The sequence below is a fragment of the Thermobia domestica genome, chromosome 1 (genome assembly GCF_964235325.1).
Source record: "Thermobia domestica chromosome 1, izTheDome1.hap1.1, whole genome shotgun sequence".
NCBI classification, from domain to species: Eukaryota; Metazoa; Arthropoda; class Insecta; order Zygentoma; family Lepismatidae; genus Thermobia; species Thermobia domestica.
In genome coordinates this window covers 75188061-75210856 of record NC_137454.1, presented here as the reverse complement: position 1 = coordinate 75210856, position 22796 = coordinate 75188061, and the positions used below count along the sequence as shown (strand labels likewise).

Here is a 22796-nt window from a genome sequence, read left to right as displayed (position 1 = left end):
TTTTTTTTTTTTTTTCGTCGTTTCGTCTCGTTTCGTGAGCAATACTGTTTGGGGTGTATGAAGTAGATGGTGGAGCAGTGGTTTCTAGTAGAGAAATCTAGGTTAAAGAGATCTGCTAATACATCAAGAAAACGAGCATATTTAAATCGAGAATCTTGAAAGAAATTCCTTGACATAGAATATGATTATTGTTTTTCGTTTATTTAATCACGTAATGACGTGTGACGAGAGTTTAACTTTGAACCTTCATTTCTTTCTTGTCTTCGTGTATTTACAAGAACCAATTAAATAACCAAAATGCAATTATGTATTTAAATTGCGTTAAAATACGAGAGGAAAGAGAGATACAAGAGAAAATACGAGAAGAACACAAACTGTACTATGCATACGTGTTAGAAATCTTATAGAACGGTTGTGTCCATCAGTCTGTCTGTCTCTCAATAGCTATCAGAGCAAGAACAAAAGAGATATCGAAAAGAGATTGACAGCAATCTATTCAGCGTCTCAGAATAGGTTCAATTTCCTCCGTTAATCCTCTATTTAAACCGGAAGTTGTTCAAATTAGCCCTTCCCGGTTTCAAAACATTTTTCATCATAGAACGAGAACGGTGACAGATAGAGAGAAGCTACTTTTCGCAGATGACTCAGCGTATCAAGACAACATATCATCAGTATTCACAACCAATGTTCCTTCCTCACATGTTTCTTTTAGGGGGGGCACAGCCCCGTCCCGGAGCTCTGAGAGTGCTCCCCGCAGGAGACGAAAATAATACACCTTTAATATAATAATAAGTTGAATAGTACCGTGTGAAAATAATATATGCCCCTCCGAATACTAACGCAAATGTGCCTCCCGGAATATTTTTTCTGACAGAAACAATGTTAATAACATTCTACCAAACCATAGATGGTTCAAATTTACTATTGCTTCCGGTTTCAATGCTGATTTTCATTGAGCAAAAACAGTAGAAGATATAGAGAATGTTTGTTTTTTCTTTGCAATCAATACAGTGTTTCAAGAGAACATGTCGTCACCACAAGCAATGCTCTACCAAAACCGAAACCGGTTGTACTTCCCGTTTCAATAGTAATTTTCATAGAACAAAAATGGAAAGAAATATATCGAGAAGTGGTTTTTCCAATCGATTCAGAGTCCCATGAATAAATTCTATCTCCTCCATTAACCCTGTATTCAAACCGGAAATGATTCCCGGTTTGAACGTTCGTCGCCATAGAACACACAGAGAAGAGTGTATAGATTTTCTGGAATTGATTCAGTGCCTCAAGAGAACGTACCAATACAAGCCACACTGTTTACTAAAAACTTAAGTGATTGGAGTTTACGAGTACTTCCGGATTCATACTTGTTTCCGGATAGCAAAAACAGAAAGATATGTCCAATAATAATAATATAGATTCATTGCCCGAGAAACAAGGTTCTATATTTGATCTTATTACTCTTTTCAAGTAGTTATTTAGATACTACTTCAAGTTCGAGCATTGAATTGGTATAGTTAGGAAGTCTACCGCAATTTCACACTGTGAAACGAAACTAACTTGTTTATACCATGTATTCTGTAACACTAGAACAGTGTTTTGAGATATAAGACTTGGGTGAAATAGTGTTACCCACGAGTATCGTTGAATTTCTCGTCTCGTCTTAAAAACGATACTAAAATTATCATGATTCTCGACTCTTCTCGAATTTAAAAATATACTTTTCGTTTCGTTCTCGGTAATATGAATATGAAAAATGAAATTTGATGTTAGTTGTTCACGCGACGATCTCGTCTCGTGAGCAACACTAAACCTCGATCCTGATTACACTGTTCAACAATGAAAATGTAAATTGAACAAAATCAGCTAATTCTTATTGATTTTGTGGTGCTGATCACGAATTTGAAAGTTATTTTCGAATATTAGCTCTACTTTTCGTTTTACAGGCATGTCTAATAATAACGCTTTAAAAATAAATATATTCGCTTCGTTTGGGGTAAAATGTTACACTGATCTGGCAACACTGGAGAAACTATATGAACGCTTGGTTTCATTGTGTTCCTTATCTCAGTAGTGTTCTGCTATTATTAGAAAAGACAGGTTTAGTGCAGTTATCAGCGTTTTGGGTATGACGTTTGTGTAGTGCAGGACATAAAAATACAACTACAAGTATACAAAAATTATGGTATTTCGAATGTATATTTTTAAATAGTTGTCGGAACTATTTCAAGTGACATTTTGAGGATTTCAATAAACAAAAATGACGCGAAATTGTGTAAACAGTACGGATAGCTTCTGCTACGTGTGTGGGGAAGTGACATTTTCCTCACAAAAGCAGAGTATAACACCACTAATAAGAAAAGCCTATCAATATTACTTTGGTTGTAAAATTGGAGACCAAGATAAATCTTGGGCACCCCACATTGTGTGTAACACTTGTGCCAGCAATCTAAGAAATTGGATTAATGGGAAGGGGCGCTCAATGCCTTTTGCAGTGCCCATGATTTGGAGAGAGCCAAGCGACCACATTAGGGACTGTTATTTTTGTATGGTTCCTTCCGTCAAGAAGGGAATTTTCACGAAGAAGAAGCGGCCTTGATCTATCCTAACATTCCTTCTGCAATGCGCCCTGTTCCACATGGAGAAGGACTACCTGTTCCTGACCCACCTAAAGAATACGATCTTTTTCTGATGATGATCAAGAAGTTGAAGCACCTGAATCAAGTACTTCGAAGGACCCTACGTTTGTTGTAGAAGAACCTCTATGTGAACCACATAGATTTACTCAAAAGGAACTAAGTGATCTAATCAGAGACTTGAACCTCTCGAAAAGCAAAGCCGAAATTTTAGCGTCACGCTTAAAGCAATGGAATTTATTGCAGGAAAAAGTAAATATTTCAGTGTATCGGAATAGGGAGAAGATATTCACTTCATTTTTTACTATGGAAGACACACTTGTGGCATGTACAGATGTAAATGGTCTCATGAGGGCACTTAAAATTAATTACGAACCTACGGAGTGGAGGCTCTTTATAGATTCGTCCAAGGTGAGTTTAAAGGCAGTGCTTTTACATATTGGAAATGAACTTCCTTCAATTCCTGTAGGTTACGCAGTTCATATGAAGGAATCTTATGAAAACTTGAAACGTTTACTTCAAGCCATTAAATATTACGATTTTCAGTGGCTCATTTGTGGTGACCTTAAAGTAATAGCACTGTTGCTAGGTATGCAGTTAGGGTATACAAAGTATTGTTGCTTTATATGTGAATGGGACATTAGAGATCGTGGATCTCATTACCGCAAAAGTGATTGGAGTACCAGAGAAACTCTTCAGCCGGGAGTGAAAAATGTACAGCATGAACCACTGGTAGATCGTAACCGAATTTTGCTTCCCCCTCTACATATTAAATTAGGTCTTATGAAAAGTTTTGTTAAGAGCATGAACCAAGAGGATGAGGCCTATAAGTACCTAAGAGGACAATTCCCTCGATTAAGTGATGCCAAAGTTAAGGAGGGTGTTTTCATAGGGCCACAGATTAGGCAACTATTCAAAGATCACAAGTTCGACGAAATTCTCCAAGGTGAGGAGAAAGCTGCGTGGGAAAGCTTGAAGAGTGTTTGTTCACAGTTCTTGGGAAGACACCGAGCAACAAATTACAAACAACTGGTAGCAAAGTTGTTATTGTGCTACGAAAATCTTGGTTCAATATGTCTCTGAAACTCCACTTTCTTCATTCACATCTAGAATTCTTTCCCGAAGATTACGGAGCAGTAAGTGACGAACATGGTGAGAGTTTCCATCAAGATATTGCAGCCATGGAGAAGAGATATGAGGGAAAGTGGAGTTCTAACATATTGGCCGACTACTGTTGGACTATTGTAAGGGATGCTCCAGATGTAACCTACAAAAGGCAAGCCAAACGAAGACGCTCAAAATAAAATAAACATAATCCTGTACAAGGGGTCACTTTGAAACATTTGTCTACATTGCAGTGTAGTTCTTGCACAAAAAGGTATTTGTACATATTTTTCATGTTTTGATGTTAATACTGATTTTTATTACGGAATTGTTAATGTTTAACTTGACCACGTTTACTTTATTTTCGTATCGCCGTGAAACTGGTATTTGCGCAATTTTGAAAAAGGAAGTACATGGGTATAGAAAGCTATAGGTTAGGGTACTTCTTAACTCCCCAGCTTATTACATCACAGTGAAATAGATAAAAAAAAAAAAAAAAGTGAAATGTAGGTTTTTACAAGGATTTTGCTTAAATGTTCTATAAATATTAATACATTTGTATATATACAGCTACTGTTGTACAATGGCGTTTTTTTTTTCACAACCTGAGCTAAGAAAATTTTTCTATTATCATTTCCTTTCATATTATGCTTAAATGAATGTAAAAATCGCAATTTCAAAGAATTTACATACTTGCGATCAAAATTTGTTGAACAGTGTTATCCACGTGGCCAATAGTTATTGTAAAATTGATAGTTTATTAACAGATATATGCTTGTGGAGAAGAGTTCAAGAAACATCTATCTAGTAGTGGACTCACAGTGGTTCACTATGATAAATATAATTTTTTCTCAGAGTATAATGATATGCTTTACAATTTCCAATATTTGACAAAATCAGTTTATTTGGTATTTTTGATTAGTTGACTCTTTCCATACTTAATCTGTTTACTGGGTGAATAGGTTGTCTAGTTGGTTTGAAGTTCTACATTCTTTCAGAGCGAGCCCATATGAGACGTAGACCTACACCTTAATGTAGAATGCGAACAACATGAGCTACCAGGGAATTGAACCCAGTCTCCCGCACTAATGCCATATAGACATGAAGGAATTCTGTAAGATAAGTCAGAAACGATTATGACAATAATAGTCAATATACTAGCTGCTTCGTAGTATATACCCATTCCCATTCCCTAGCAAGCAGAGCTGCTTCGTAGTTATATGGTTAGCGTGAGTGCGTTCGGCGCGGGAGACCCAAGTTCGATTTCTGGTGGAATGGCATGTAATTAGGATCTACGTCAAGCTGTTGGTCCAAGTCTCATATAGTCTCGCTGCTGGAAAGGACACTGAACTCAATCCGAAAAAACGAACAAATGCAATGTGGCACACAGAACTGGTACTCGAGTTTTTGTTTTGCGTTTGCCGGCCAGCGTTTGAGACACTTGACTAAGCAGATTGTAGGTTGCGAAAGTTCAGAAAGTGGACCAAGATTTTGTCAATAGTATTATTCAAGGAACACAGAAAGGCATACACTGTACAAGTTCAAGTTTCCTAAGTACATAAATTTGCTATTATTTTGACATAATTCTCCTATTCTGTTGATATATTCTTGTTGAATCTCATACCACATTCTCTCGACAGCTGAATGCTCTGACTAAACTTCGAAGCTTCCTCGGAGTTAAAAAGCGTAAATTTGATGACCTCACAGAGCACTTCCCTGATAGGCACTACTCTACATAAATACTACAGGATGAATTGAAGGTAGATGGAACTTACTAATACACTGATCATTTAGATTGAGAGAATAAGGGAAATACTTTTATCCATGGTACACTTTGCATAAAAAATGTGACAGTAAATGCCGTGCAGCTAGGCCACCCACATGACACTTCCATATCTGATCTCGCCCCATCCCTCTCCCCTAAGTCCTACCGTTAAATTGAAATGATTAAAAACATCTGAGGCCCGAACCTCATCTATGTTGAAAATTTGATCAAGATCGGTCGGGTGGTTCAAGAGTGATGAAATCACGAGTACAGTGACTTGCTTTTTTTTTTTTTTTTTTTTTTTTTTACATATATATGTCTCCCCCTCCTCCTCTCCTACGTTGCACCGTCAAAGTTATTCTGGGTCCGAACGTCATCTATGTTGAAAATTTGTTCGACATCGGTTGGGCGGTTCAAGAGTTAAGTTTCATATATAAATCTCCTCCTCCCTTCCCCCTCCCCTAGGTTCTACCGTCAAAGGAAAAATATTTTTAAAAAATCCAAGCCTGAACCTCATCTACGTTGAAAATTTGATCGAGATTGGTCGGGCGGTTCAAGAGATTATGAGTCGCAAACATAGGTACTTTCAATTTTATAATATAGATTAACTTGTCACTTTCGCGGTTAATGTTTCCGATCTGAAGTTTGAATTTGGACAAATCCATATAATAATAATAATATGGATTTGTCCAAATTCAAACTTCAATAATAATAATAATAATAATAATAATAATAATAATAATAATAATAATAATAATAATAATAATAATAATAATAATAATAATAATAATAATAATAATAATAATAATTGTTATTCACGTGGAATGGACAGCTGAAAGTAGAGAATGAAATGAAATATTTCAGTTTTAGTTCCATGGTTATGGCGTATGTAAAGGAGACTGTGATGATGAGGAATGAAATGGTAGAATGAAGAAAGTGGGAGAACCCCGAGATAACCCACACACATGGTGTTTGTCTACCACAAAGTCCACTTACTTGGGTTCGAACCAGGAACCCCAAGCGCTAGAGGTGAACTCTCTACCACTGAGCCATCACGGCCCCTAGGTTGAGAGTAGACATGTAGCACATTTTTATATAATTCATAATTACCACAACACTATAATGTAGTAAAATAGCCATGTTATAAGCTTTGACATGGATGAATAAAACAGTGAAATTCGACGTCGTCTACAGTAACTACTTTGGGAGGTGAAAAAATAATAAAAATTACTACTGAGTTATATTATTATATAATTCTAAAATAAGGTCATACGTCAAGATACACAATTGAAGTTTGTCAAAAGCCTAGAGATTAAAACATGTTCCTCGGTATTCGTTTGAAATAAAATTTTAACTCTTGTATAATATGGCGCGTTAGCGCATAAGTGAATCGAGTCCTTGGTGACTTTTGACATACAGGGTTTGTCCGGAAAGTAATAGGACTGAGTCGATTTTTTTTTTAAAAAAAATATTGAGCCAATCGTTACAATTCTTTAAAACTTTCAAAATAGGCTCCTTCTGCGTCGATGCAGCGCTGCCAGCGCGATTTCCAAGCATTGAAGGCGTCACGGAAGTCATTCTCCGAAATAGCCTTGGGAGCCGCGGTGCAAACTGCTTGGATCCCCTCTGTCGTCTCAAAATGCTTGCCTTTCATCGGGCGTTTCAGGCGAGGAAACGAAAAGAAGTCCGGGGGAGGGGGCACATCTGGGCTGTAGGGCGACTGCGGAAGCGTTGAGATACCGGCCTTGGTCAGGTAGCTGTTCATAAGAAAGGCTGTGTGAGCCAGGGCGTTGTTGTGATGCAGCTTCCAGTCGGCTCCGATGTCTGGTCGACCCGATTGACCCTTCGTTTGAGTCTCTTGAGCACTTCCACGTAAAACTTGGCGTTGACGGTTTGTCCAGGAGAAACAAATTCATGGTGGACGATGCCTTTGATGTCAAAAAAGACAATGAGCATCGTTTTCACTTTGGATTTGCTCATTCTTCCCTTTTTTGGGCGAGGAGACGCCGGCGTGTGCCACTCTGAAGATTGCCTCTTTGTCTCGGGATCATACTCAAAGATCCATGATTCGTTACCTGTGATTACGTTATTCAAAAATTGGGGGTCACTTTCACACATGTTCAAATTTTCTTGGCACAATTCCACTCGCCGCAATTTCTGGTCGTCAGTGAGCACTTTTGGGACAATCTTCACGCACACCTTGCGCATGTTCAAATGCTCCGTGACAATTTCATGAACCACAGTGTTTGGTAAATTTAACATCTGGGCAATTAAACGAATACTTAGTCGACGGTCTGAGTTCAAAACTTCGCGCACACGAGTCACATTGTCGGTGTTTGTCGAAGTCGAAGGTCTTCCAGCACTGTCTTCATCAGCGACCTCTTCCCGGTCCTCCGAAAAGGCCTTGTGCCACCGAAACACACAACTTCTTGCTAAAGCATCATCTGGGTAAGCCTGCTTGATCATATCAAACGTCTCTGTCGCAGATTTACCGAGTTTAACACAGAATTTAATTGCGTACCTCTGCTCTAACGAACGCTGCATTTTCGGCTTGCACCACTCACAGAAACACGTTGCGCGAAAAAGCCTGTCCTGACTCTCCGTGTGCTCGGAGACAACTGATCAGCCGCTCGTTCGTTAGCTAGGAACGCCCTCTACCGGATCCAGTCGGTGCGCACACGCTCCGAAGTACAGTCATGGCGGAATAAAATCAGTCATTACTTCCCGGACAAACCCTGTATTCCATCTTTAAGATTTCTATCTGACGCTCTTTTCAGAGCTTAAAAGATTCATCGACAGATATTGTAGAAACTTATAGTGAAAAGCGAACTAAACTTAATGTCTCTTTTTGTCACAACTTTGGAAAATGAACTTGATTTCCTTGTAGTCTAAACGCCCCATATATTGGAACTTTAAAATCCATATTTTGTTTAAAATATAGCCTCAACGGAATAAAATATAGCGGTTTCCAAGTATGTCTTCAATAATTATAGAATCAATTAAGATTGTACTCACCACCAGAGATTCCACTTTAAAATACAGTATGTTGTCCAGTATTCAGATGTATTAGAGTAAGAATCAAGTCCCCACGTGAAACAGTATTTTAATAAAATATTCTTGGATCATTCTAATTTTGTTTGCAAGAATTTGTGTCAGTCTGTTAAAATCATTGAAGCTCTAATTTTAATCTTACTTCAGTTTATTATGTTCGCAAACTATGCTATGCATAAGTGTCGGAAGGCTTCTAGAACAGATTTGTCCGTCCATTCGTTTGTCTACAGGTATCACAGTAAAAATGGTAAGATATATCGAAATGCTCTTTTTTTTTTTAATTGAGTCAGAGTCTCAGGGGTAGGTTTCATCGGTTCCATTAACTCTCTATTCACACCGGAAGTGATTCAAATTAGCCACTCCCGGTTTTAACGTTTAACGCAATAGAAAGGAAACGGTATAACTCATATCAAGAAGCGGTATTCTACAAACCATTCAGCGTCTCAAGGAAACAACATATGACTATCCACAACATTTTTCCGAAACAGGAAGTGGTTCAAATTTACTATTAGTTCCGGTTTCAATACTGATTTTCGTAGAAGAATAGTAGTAAATGCTATAAAGCTGTGGTTTTTGCAATCGGTTTAGCGTACCAAAAAACGCTCCATTACCTCCGGGGTTAAATTAGCCATTTCGGGTTTCAACGTTTATCGCCAAAGAACGTAAACGCTAACAGATAGTAAGATTTATTTGTAATCCACAAGACTCCACAAGACTCTAAGGAAGCCGGAAGTGGTTCAAATCTACCATTACTTCCGGTTTCAATACTGATTCCCGTAGACCAGAAACAGTAAAATATATCAAGAAGAGACTTTTTGGAATTGATTCAAAGTTCCGAGAATATGTTTTATTTCCCACTCAGTTCAATCTTCAAACGGGAAGTGGTTGTAATAACTGACTTTTAGTTTAAACTCTTATCGCTATAGAACAAAAACAGTAGGAATAGCGAATAATGGCTTTTTGATATGAAATCAGTGTCCGAGGAACAGGTTCTGACTTTGATCTTATTATTCTATTGGAACTACAACGATAACGTTGTATACGTTGTATATAGTATTAGTAATCTGTACCAGATTATTAAAAGGATCAGAGGCGAATTATTTGAACAGTAAAATATATAAAGAAAAGAAAGATACATAGAGAGATCGAGAGATTATTTTGTAATCGGAAAAACTAGAAAAAGAGTAGTTGCTATGGAAACGTGATAAATAAGTGTTGAATAGAGATATAGCCATCTTGTTCTATATGCATGAAGAGTATGTACGCTTCTCATAATTAAATATTAAAAAAATCAGTTTAAGAAAGTGATAAAACATGTGTATTAGTTGAAGATTATTTGGTTATGAACCAGGAAGAATTAATTAGGTTTCATTCTAAAAAATTGGTGCCTCAACACCGGGAGATATAAAAGTGTCGTTTTGAAGATTAGTAAAAACGGCAAATCTTCAACGTGACATTAGTGTTACCTTCTTGAGAAGTGGCAAAGTGATTCACCGAAATATGGCTATGAGTACAACAAGTAATAATATAACCGGTGATCAGAGTGTGTGTCCAGAAATGAATTTTAATAAAAATTTGACGGACATTTTAAAAGACTTAGCCCAACAAATTAGAAACCAGTCTGAACAAATAAGGAACCAGTCTGAACAGATTAATGACCAAGTACGAAAAGGTGATGAAATAGTCCAACAAATTAGAAACCAGTCAGAGCAAATTCAACACTTTGATGAAAAATTGGACCAGAAGATAACCCAGCTAGCTAAGGATTTTGATGAAAAGATAGCGAGGTTGGAACAATGGAATGAAAGCAGATGGGATCTTGTTCAACGTCAATTGAGTCAGATGAACCAACATGTTGTAGAAAAATTTGAACAGTACGATGAAAAAATGGAAAAACTAACACAAAGAAGCACGGAAGTTCAAGAGTCAACGATTAATGCTCATGATAATCACATTAAATTACTGCAAGACGAAGTAAACTGTATCAATGAGAGATGTATTCCCGAAACTCCATTTCAGGATAATGGATACATGAATCATACTATATCTACAGGTTGGGTACCTAATCGTCCTCCCAGACCAATTTTGGAACTTGACAGATCTTCGAGTTGTGAAGAGAGTACTGAAAGAGATAGAAGAGAGAGACAAACATCCAGGCGTAAGCACATCTCCAATAGAGGTATGAAGACAAATACAGGTAAACCTTTGCGATTCAGCGAAGTTAAGTCGCTTACTAAATTTAGTGGTATACCCGAACATATCCCCGCTAGGGCATTTCTTGAAAAATTTCAGGATGAATGTGAACTTATGCGTGTAGATGAATTTCAGTTTTTAAAATTATTGCCGCATATCTTATTACCACCCTGCTTAACATGGTTCAAAGCTATCAGGGGTAGTCTTCGTACATATTCAGATTTTAAGAATGCTCTACTATCAAATTATGAAAATGATTTTATGATAGCGAATAGAGATGCCGTTTTACGAACGAAACATTTCAATCCAAAATTACACAGGAGTATTACAGAATTGGTAGTATCTACATATAATGAGCTAAGATCACTAAATCCAAATCATCCGGAATCCCGAATTATAGCTTCCATTAGAATCTTATTACCATTTCGACTGCAACAGTTGTCGGCGCAGTGCATTAACTTCAACCATTTAATTATGCTTATTCAGAATTATGAAAGTCAGTCGGCAATACCGAATAACAATAAAATGCATGATAGAAGTCAGGGTAATTATGCACGTAATCAGACACAAATGCTTCTGTTCGTAATATAAATGTACAATCTGGAAGTAATTCTAATGTGCCTAGTTTTAATAATAGAATGAATACTTATAACCGTACCGGTAATCAAACACAACTTAATCACAGAAATGGTGTTAGGAATTTTAGAAATAGCAACAGAAATTTCAGTAGAAATAATAATTATCGCCGATTTTCACAAAATAAATTTGTAGATGGCAGTAATTTTGTAAATAGGAATCAAAATATGGTATCATCCAATGAAAGACAAGCATGTACACAAGATTGTGCTATACAATGTTGCTTAAATGAACCCTTCGAACGTATAACTTGAACTGTTAAAAAGGCGTCCGACAGATTCGTAATAAATTGACCTTTGCTTACGTCTATGGTTAATGTGTCCTTTGTTCAATTTATTATTAAAAAGTACGTTAAAAACGCATGCAATTATGAACTATTACGAACCACCACCTAAATTGTATTAAACTTTGTTATTTTATCGTTGAATTTCCAGAATTGTGTATTTTATTTGATGTTTGATGTTTATGTTTCATGTTTCTTGTAAGGTCTCTCATAATTACTTATAAGAATATTATAAATATGTAAAATTAAAAGATTATAATTTTAATGTAAACGTGTGAAGGTTATGACATATATATAAAATAGATGCAACTTATTATATGGAAAGAATATGAATAATGAATATCGAATCTCTTAATTTTCCACGTGTTTATATGTTCTAATGCCTTCTGATCCTACTGATATTTAATATTATATAAAAAAAATTATTTGTAATCAATGTTGTTTGAACATGAAGGAAAGTATCAGTTTAATTTAATTTTTGAATAGTCTCATCGACAATAATTGTAAATCGACGTTTTCAGTATATTGATAAAAAAATGTAATGTTATAATATGTTATATATAAATGGAAGAGTAAGATAAAGTAATATTGAATACATGAGGGCTATTCAAAATATAGGTGTTTTATAATCTTTAACCCAGGGTTCTTTCCTTCATAGTGAAACTATTACGGAAGTCCCGTTCGGACGACATTCTACAACGATAACGTTGTATACGTTGTGTATAGTATTAGCAATCTGTACCAGATTATTAAAAGGATCAGAGGCGAATTATTTGAACAGTAAAATATATAAAGAAAGGAAAGATACATAGAGAGATCGAGAGATTATTTTGTAATCGGAAAAACTAGAAAAAGAGTAGTTGCTATGGAAACGTGATAAATAAGTGTTGAATAGAGATATAGCCATCTTGTTCTATATGCATGAAGAGTATGTACGCTTCTCATAATTAAATATTAAAAAAATCAGTTTAAGAAAGTGATAAAACATGTGTATTAGTTGAAGATTATTTGGTTAAGAACCAGGAAGAATTAATTAGGTTTCCTTCTAGAACCAGTACTTAAAGATTCAAAAATTCGAGTTTGAGTGTTAAATTTCCATAGTTTTAATGTCTTAATTTCACACTCTGAAATGATACTTACTTGTATAGAAATATCCCGAAGGACCCTGATCATCACAACATACCTGTTTTCACCAAACGTTTCAGGACATATCCACTGAATACGTTTTGCAATAGCATACAGGGGAACACAACAAGTAATACCGGGTGTTTGTCCTTTATTGAGATAACTTACAGCTCCTGCTACTACTGACATTGAATGTCTAATCATAGCAGGTGGGTGCGCAACATCTGGAAACATAGGCAGCAATCCACAGTGAGTTAAGTGTTTTTCTCTACTTAATGTCAGAATTAACTTTTATGAAGTACTCTAAAAGGTGATATTATGTCCTAGCAAACAAGATTGGAAAATTAATTTTCACAGCGTTACTATGCACGATATCTGAATGGTAATTGGCAGAAACATTACCAATACTCCAGTGTATTCTTCAGGGTACATTAAGATCACGTGCTTTCACCCGGGATCATTTCAGGAGTAAAAAACCTTTCAAAATATGTTTTCAGATATATTTCCCGATTTCCCCCAAAATTTCCTTTTTCATACCTCACAGGCGCATGGACAGTATTCGAATTGAAAAATTATATCATTTTAAAGAAAATGAAGTATTAGCCATGAAATTCGTTGGAATATTAATTTATCCAGAAATTTTGGATCGCAATTTTCCTTGTTAGTTGATGTTGAGTTTAGCGTCCCGTTCAGCAGCGAGGCTATATGAGACGTGGACCTACTGATTAATGTGAAATCCGAACCACATGAGCTCCCGCCGGGAATCGAACCCGGGTCTCCCACGCCATAGGCGCGTATGCTAACCGCTTAGCCACGAAGGAGCTCTTTTCCTTCTTAGTGTAAATTCCCTACTTACGAACAGGATAGGAAATAACTTTTTCTCATGTCATTATATAGGATATTCCAATGTTGTTTGGGAAAGAGATACCATCACCCCTTTGTATTATTTCAGGGTACATTAGGTTCGCGTACTCTCACCTGGGGTAGCTCTAGGAGGGCTTAAACTTCCAGAAACGATAATTTTAAAGAAAAAATCCCGATTTCCTCCAAATTTCCCTTTCATTATACATCATACGCACATACGCCATGGTGCGTTTAAAAGCCTGTTTTATTCTGAAGAGAATGACGTATCAACCATGAAATTCGGATGAATAGTGTTGAAGCAGTAGCTACTTGAAATGAATATTCTGAAAAATAGCCCTATTTTTCAAGATGGGGTTCATTTTCCAATATAGCGGCCAAACATTTTGGGCCGTACCTCTAGATTTATTCTGCCAGGTATAAACAAGTATTCCTAAAAGTTTCACCTTTTTTTTTTTTTTCCAGAAGTGCATAATTCTTATAGAATTGCCCACTTAACTTCCGCACTAATGTAAGAGGTACCCTCACAGGGTTCGGCAATCCCCACCACATTACCTTGCCTCCAAAAGACTTTTATTACAGGACCACGCCATGGTCTCTGCTGGTACAAAATAGAACGACTGACTACTTTTTGGATAATGGGCAGTGGTAGAAATGGAATACGCTACTACTGGTCCGCTCGTACAGTACAAGGTATATTTGCTGAGAACTTTTTAACATTTTAGTTAGGGACGTGGCATATAAACATATATATTAAGAATGGGTGTGGTATATAAACACTACACATCTACGACGAGAACAGATGTGGCTTATAAGTTTTACTTGCGTTTAATTTGTCAAGTAGACCTTTCAATACCAATTCATAGGCTTAGATAGCTTTCCAGGTGCCTATTGTTTGTACTTCCGAAAAAAAAAGACTAATAGCCGTACGTCAAGGATTAATCAAGTTATCACTTTTCTTTGCTCCTAGTTTATTAAAAGTTTACACACACTCCGTTTTTATTCTTCCTGCGCTCAATCCATACTATCTGTCATGTACTTCTACGTTGTTGTGGAAGTGTGAAAAATACGTATTAAAAACATACTTATATTACAATACGGATGTCAAAAATTACATTATCACAAATAGATGAATAATAAATAAATGCACTTGAACAGATTATCACGCTAAAAGAAAATATCCCTTTTAGTGGTGGGCACAAGAAACCGGTTTTTCGGTTTTAAGAAAAAACGAAACCGGGTTTTGAAAATTTTTCACAAAGCCGGTTTCGGTTTTCTCCAAAAACGGTTCGGTTTTTAACCGAAACCAGTTTCGGTTTTCTGCAAAACCGGATTCGGTTTTCTTCAAAACCAGTTCAGTTTTCCGCCGGATCCGGTTTCGGTTTTCTTCAAAACCGTTTCCGGTTTTTTCCAAAATTTGTTCTATTTCTGACCAGAATAGTGTTTCGTTCTTCTCCGTAAACTGATTCCGTTTCCACAGAAATAATTTTGTGTTTTTCTCAAAAGTTTTCACCGAAGCCGGTTTTGGAGAAAACCGAAACCGGTTTCGGTAAGAAACCAAACCGGGTTTTGGAGAATAACGAACCGGTTTTGTAAAAAACGAAACGTCGGTTTTTCGGGTTTCTGTTTTTCTAAAAACCGGTTTCCGGTTTTAAAAAAACGGTTTTGTCCATCTCTAATCCCTTTATATATATGCATAAACTAAATATAACTTTCATGGCATTCGAAATGAAATGAAATTAAACATTTCAGTTTAATATTCAACCGTTATGTTCTTTGGACTAAAGGTGACGATGATTAAAGCAAGAGAATAATAATGGAGGAACCAGTGGAATGAGAAAGTTGAGAAAAACGGATTATTCCGAGAAAACCCACGGACACGATGTTGACCACCACAAACTTACTTGGGTAGTTATCAATCCAGGGACCTCACGCACCAAAGACAAGGCATTCGAGACGAGACCGAAATAAAAAATGAAATCTTCAAGTTTTATGTCCCACGATTATGCCGGTTAGGCTAAAGGAGACGGTGATGATGAGAGATGAGTGAAATGGTGGAATAAAGAAATTGGGAGGAAACTGGAGAACCCCGAGAAAACTCACGAGCACGGTGTTTGTCTACCACAAATTCCACACGGCGCGAGCTGGGATCGAAACAGGGACCCCAAGCACCGGAGGTGAACCCTCTACCACTGAGCCACCGCGCCCCCTCGAGACGAGACCGAGTTCTAGATGTGATTTATTAATCGATACAAGAGCAAGATTCAACTTATCAAGACTTGCTCAAGACGAGACCGAGACTGCGATAGACACTTATGACTCGAGACGAGACTAAGCCCAGTTTTGGACTCGTCTCGAATATTGACAAAAAATACTGAAATTTCCTCTACTCAAAATTCCTTGCGTTGTTAAGTTATGTGTAAAATAGTAGAACAAAATTTTCTTGGATGGCCACAGTCATAAGTGTATACACAGGAGAAAGGAGAGTGACGGGGCAAAGCAAATAACAATCCTGATCACTTGGTATATAGGAAGTATTTTAAGGGGTGCACAATTTTGAGTAGGGACTCAATACATTTTGTTCTATTTACAGTCATTTTAAACGTGCTGAAGATACGGATGTGAAATCCAATTGAAAGATTAACAAGAAGAAACGAACGGTGAAAAATGCCTTCAGAAAGAACAATATGTTTAGTGGATCACTTAGAAACTAAAATATTCAATATTTTCAAAAATAGGGACACCCGGCAAAAAGTGTAAAAACTTTTTCAGGCCAGCCATCCTCAGTGAGGTCCTGGTTTTCCTAATTTATACCAGGCAAATGTAGAGATCGTACTTAACATAACTATCGCAGGCTGCTTCGTTTCTTCCTTCTCAATACTCCGAGCAGCGTGATCACCGAGGAAAGTCATACCTCATACGTGACGTGCTAACAAGGCCATAGATGTTGAAAACCCAAAAATCTATTTCACAATTCTAATCTTAATATTCTCAAAAATACTCATGTCAAACACCACGCTTACAGAAGAGAAAGATACACTACAGAAAAGCAATGAAAATGCGACTACCGGCTTTCGAAATGTAGTATGAAGAGAAGTAGAGAAAAATTAGATAGGTAAAAGTCCAAGTAATAAAGTGTTATGTAATAAAAGACGAAAAAATTACAGTAGGGATTTAATTTTTAAAAAATAGGAAAATTGAGGAAGAAAATAAATTTCCAGCGACGTGATAGATAGAAGCCATTACGGAAGGAGGAATGGAAAAATAGACTGGAGAGCAATCGGATCTCAACTTGTGACCAGTCAAGCCATGATATAATGTTTATGATAATGATGATGTTATATATAAGGAAGGAGGAACAAATTTTGAGAGTAAGAAACTCTTAACATTATTTTAGTACTTGTTAAGAATATGTTACAAAGCCAAGAAAGAAATTTCATGATGATGATTGCTACCTGGTAACATCCTAATTTCACGGAACGGATTAGAGTGATTTGCAGGCAATATTTTGATTGTGAACAGGAGATTGGAGAACCTGATATAGGAGGAAAATATTCATATTCAAAGAAAATAGTTTGGTACTGAAAAGCCTACATACAGTAACCTCTGAAAAGACTTATTCCCTTGACATTTCAAGAAGTTGTACCGTCTAGAATGCTTATTGACACAGCAAATGTACAGTATATCTGTTTGTATTAAAGTCAGGATTACAAGTATTAAGCTTCTTATACATGGTATCCATAGTATAAATGTTCAAATTATTCGAATTCACGTGTTTTGTAACTTCCACTATATACTTAGGAGCTTTTGAAGAACTGAGAAAAGGAATTGGCCATTATGTTGCTAGTTTGTTGATTTACTGTGCCTGGAGGTAGAATGACGTATTTCCTTCTGAGAAAAAAAAAAAAATGACCAAAGAAGACAAAATTAATTTACAAGAAAGAGAGTAGATAAATTTCTTATTATATGAAATTTCTTATTATTTTATTATGAAAGAATCTAATAGGTAATGCTATCACTGGTTTTATTCGGTTTCTCGGGGTTCTTGGGTACAAATTGGAAAGAACCAGTTTGAATATCATTAGTAAACATGAAATGAATTAATGCCTTTCAATCCTATTTCCAATATATTAATTAGTATTTAAACGTGTGTATGGATTCTGTTTGGAATGTATATAAAGCAATAGTTTCTGAGAAAACATTACAGAAATTGACCCTATCTTCGGTATAGGAGTCTTCATTCCAACCATGAAGTTCTATCTGGTAAGTGAAGTTTGTAAGCCTATCATTATAATTCACTGTAGCAATTGGACTGATTGGTTGCTGGTTTGATTGAAATATAACATGTCTTTTTCTTATTTTTAGACCGAGGCTATTTGAGGCGAGGTTCACTAGTTACAATATCTCCAACAGTACTTACACATTGAACCACAACCACAGAAGGTCTTGTGCAACCACTAAAGAGCACCCTAAAGCTATTTGTTAAGTTCATAACTAGAACACATTGAGTTCTTCATTAGAGACTAATCTTATTAATACTTGGTTAACAGAAAAAGTGAAGGAAGGTTACACGGAGTATTAACAAATAAAGTTTTATCTACAGGGTGCCCCACAAAAAAAAAAAAAAACCAGAAAATTTATTGTAGATTCTGTAATATGAGGTGGACACACATATTTTCATTTACATTTTACTGACAGTGTCACTTGAATGTTCATAATCAATGCAAGTGCTCAAAATGATTCCCTTTGGCTTCCACACAGCGGCGTAGACATTGTAACCAATTTCCGGTGGTATTCTGATAGTTTGAAGAGTAACGTTGTTCCAGGCGTCTGTCAGTACAGCTTTCAGGTCATCAATGTTTGTGATGTCTCTCCTGTGTTCTTGAACCTTCTGCAGCAGTATATCCCAAATGCAATAATCCATCACGTTGAGTTCTGGATTTTTAGACGGCCAGTCGTTCGGTTCGATAAAGTCAGGAGTATTAATTCTTATCCATGTCACAGTATCGATTGCTGTATGGGCCTTCGCACCGTCTTATTGCCATGTCCATTCGTGATCACCCATAACTATATTAATGTCTTGGAACATCTGGGTGCACATCTCGTCTCTATACACCACCTGGTTCACTGTTTTCTTCTTTCTCCTGTATCTTGGTAGACGTCCTTGACCTGGTGCGTCACCTTCAATGAACCGTAATTGTAGAAAATCCAAATTTCCTGCTTTTTTGTGGGGCACTCTGTATATTTTAAAAATGCTAGGTTTATATATTTGTCTCCAATCCTTTCGACAATGAGATCTCGAAAACCACAAGCGCTAGAAACTGCCATTCCAAACGTGCCATTCGCTGGTCGATTCCAAATTTTGTGTAGATTGCCCAGATCTAATTGAATATTAAAAAGAAAAGAAAAAAAGTGGCCGTTATTTCCTTATTACATTTTTTAGGGGTACACTCGAAGTGTTGATATTTTAAAAAAAGAAAAAGAATCATATCTTATGAGTTACACATTCCAACACATGTTTGTATACAAAGGTTGTATATCTCTCAGGCGTTTGTTTCATGGCAAAATTATAATGAAAAACGAAGGATAACCATTTCTCCAGGCTAAGATGAATCTTTATTGTTTGGAGTGTTTTGCCCAATGAACACCATATTTCACTGATATTATAATTAATTGTGTATGTAATGAATACTGCATGCAAGAAGAAATGAAACACTGATGATACATAAATTAAAAACTCCAACCGGAAATCAGTCAAATCTTATAAACGGTATAAACTCAAATCTTATAAACTCTCCCTTATGATATCTCTCGCCGACTTTTATCAAGACATCCTTCACTTGTGTTTGTAAAGGGAAATGTACAGAGAATCCAATAGAGAAATATACATTTTTCGAGTCGAGACATCACTTTTACAGCACATTTTTGAGACGAGACAGACACAAATCTTGTCTCGTGCGTATCCCTAGCTAGGAAAGGTTAATTAACTGGTAGTCAGTATACATAAGTTACCGTAGATTGTTACTATAATCACTGTTTAATTCCCAGTCATAAAAACTAAATTTGCATTGCGCTGACGCAAGGCGATACGAAATGGGTTCCGTGATGTGTTTGTGTTTAGGCACTCACACAGTCGTCGCTGTGTGTTCTAATATCCAGAAGAAATAAATATTGAATAGCGAAAAGAAATTTGTAATCTAATCGGAAAATTGCATATTTTCGTACGAGAAATTTACTGTTACAAAACTGTCAACATTGTGTTATAGTTCTGGTATATCGTTTACAAACATTGATCTTTCCGTAAATTGTGATTTCTTTTAAATCCTGCCTATCAATATGCCTTCGTGTCTACTTATACTTCTCGTACATCAGTTTTAGAAGTTTATTTCTACAATACTACTACTACTACCACCACCACCACTACTACTACTACTACTACTACTACTACTAACTAACTAACTAACTAACTAACTAACTCTATGGCCTATCGAACCCGGAGGTTCAATGCCACGTTCACAAAAGCTCTACACTGACTTCTATCCTTAGCCAATTGGATCCAGTTTCTACTTTGTATTCCTATTTCTGCGAGATCCATCTTAATATTGCCCTCATATCTGCGCCTAGGTCTTCCTAATGGTCGTTTTCCGATTGGTCTTCCAGTCAAGACTTTGAATGCATTTCTACTTTCTTCCATTCTAGCTACATGACCTGCCCACCTAAGCCTCCTAGACTTGACGACCCTAACAATGTTGGGTAAACCGTATAAATTATGTAGTTCCTCGTTATGAAGTTTCCGCCACTACTACTACTACTACTACTACTACTACTACTACTACTACTACTACTACTACTACTACTACTACTACTACTTCTACTACTACTACTGCTACTACTACTACTACTATTACTACTACTACTACTTCTACTACTACTACTACTACTACTATTACTACTACTACTATTTCTACTACTACTACTACTACTACTATTACTACTACTACTACTACTACTACTAATAATAATAATAATAATAATAATACACAAAACAAATATTTAATAATATCATTATAGGTATTCTGCCATTATTGGCAATTCACTAGCAGGCATCGAAAACTTTTACCTATTCTATTTTCTCCCCTCCTACTTCTATATTTGAAACCGACCGCTTCGTTGCAATCGTCATGTTTATGTTTTTCTAACATTTATTTTCATCCCATATTATTCACAATCCTTCCTCAAATTTTCTAACATTCTCCAATAAGCGCCATATCATCTGCAAACCTGTAACCTAATCATTCTACCTCCTACCAAAATGCCATCTTCATTATATAGGCTCTTTCTTACTAACTCTTCTACATAGCTATTAAATAATGTTGGCGAGAGACAGCATCCCTGTCGAACTCTACTTCCAACTGCACAATCCTTTGTCATTTCCTTCCCTATTCTAACATTTACTTCTTCGTTTATGTATAAGTTTCTTATGAGTCTTTGATCTTTCCATTCTAATCAAACCTTCTTTAGAACTTCCAACAACAATTCCCATTTCATGCGGTCAAAAGCCTTTTCTAGATCAATAGATCAATCTAACCATATAATAATAATATTAATTTTAAGTCAACTTACTATATTAATCATAGAACTGGTAGATAGACTATTTCAACGTTACCACTGCCTATAATTATCGACATCAATTTTACAATAAACGTAACTCATTGATTGTGATTACTGAATACCTGTATCGCCAAATTCAAGGATGAGTCACTATATCTAGCGTTTTTCCCACGTCCAACAGCGACAAAAGAATGGTTATGGAGCCTCACAGAAAACTTGCCTGGGCCTTCCGAAATTTATTGGCAGCTGTGGCTGGGATTTTTTAAACTTTGGTTTCTAACTTTATATTTACACATTTTAGATGACGAAAGATAACAGAAGAAGCAGACTATTACGTTTTTATTGAACTTCTTTCTCTTTCTACCTTCTAACTAGATTTGTCTAAAATAATTTGTGAATTTATCCAACCTCAAACTGTATGTTTTCTTTTCTCTCTTTTCAGATTTTGTTATTGATTGCAGCTCTTGCTTTAAGTGTTTCTCACTCTTACGTAGCTCACAACCGTAGATACAAATGTCTACGTTTCGCTAATAATAGATGCATTGATCATGACTCTTTGGTTCATTCTTACGATTACTTAGATCTATATCCCATTATGAGTGATGGAGGCGTTTCGGTTATTGTAAGACCTTCTGCGTCTACATAGGTGATAAGTTCTTTCCTATGTATGAATAATTTCATTTTATGAATACTGATGAAATAAAATAATGATGTATAGAAATATATTTTATTTTATGATTATTATGAAGCGAATATATATACAGGGTGTTTTGAAACAACACCAATAACGTTTGGGAGGTGATTCCTGACACCAAGATAGGACAAAAAGTATAGACCAACCTGGGTGCATAGATGCTTCCTTTTGGAGTTATAGGCTGCCAAAAATATGATAAAATGAACTTTAAAGATCCATGGCTCCAAAACTATGGGACCTACCGTAGTCAGGTCAATACTTTATTTAGGGATTAGTATGTGCCCTATTCAAATATCTATGTTTCAGACTCCCGCGGTACTTCTGCAACAGTTTTTATAGAGATATTCGTGAGTACTTCAAATTATACTGTATGCCGTAGCCAAACTCCTTCTATAAAAATGTCGCGTGAGTCCCTTAGGATTCTTAAACATGCATTTTTGGATAGTGCACATATTAGTTTCTAAGTGAAGTCTTGACCTGATTACTGTAGGTCAGTGGCGTATTTAGGGGGGTGGCTTCCGGGCTTAAGCCCCCCCCGAAATCTTACTTAGTATAGTAAAGTAAATGAAATATCTTGCAGAATTTTCACATTTCCAGGCAAAGCCCCCCCCCGAAAGTTAGCAAAGCCCCTCCCGAAACAAAATCGTAAATACGCCACTGCTGTAGGTCCTATAGTTTTGGAGCTATGGACCTTTAAATTTCATTTTTTCATGTTTTCGGTGGCCTATAACTCCAAAAGGATGCATTTGTGCACCCGGGTTGGTCTATACTTTTCGTTTTATCTTGGTATCAATAATCACCTCTCAAATGTTGTCGATGTTGTTTTGAAACTTTAATACG

The 22796-nt window shown here is 36.3% G+C and overlaps 1 long non-coding RNA gene across 1 annotated transcript; it reads left to right on the top strand.

The window, feature by feature from the left end:
- The first annotated feature begins 17818 nt into the window (after positions 1 to 17818).
- LOC145666205 (uncharacterized) lies at positions 17819 to 22007 on the top strand. The gene is made up of 2 exons (XR_014127704.1): positions 17819 to 17914; positions 21705 to 22007. It is a non-coding gene; the product is annotated as an uncharacterized LOC145666205 (long non-coding RNA).
- The last annotated feature ends 789 nt before the right edge of the window (positions 22008 to 22796 follow it).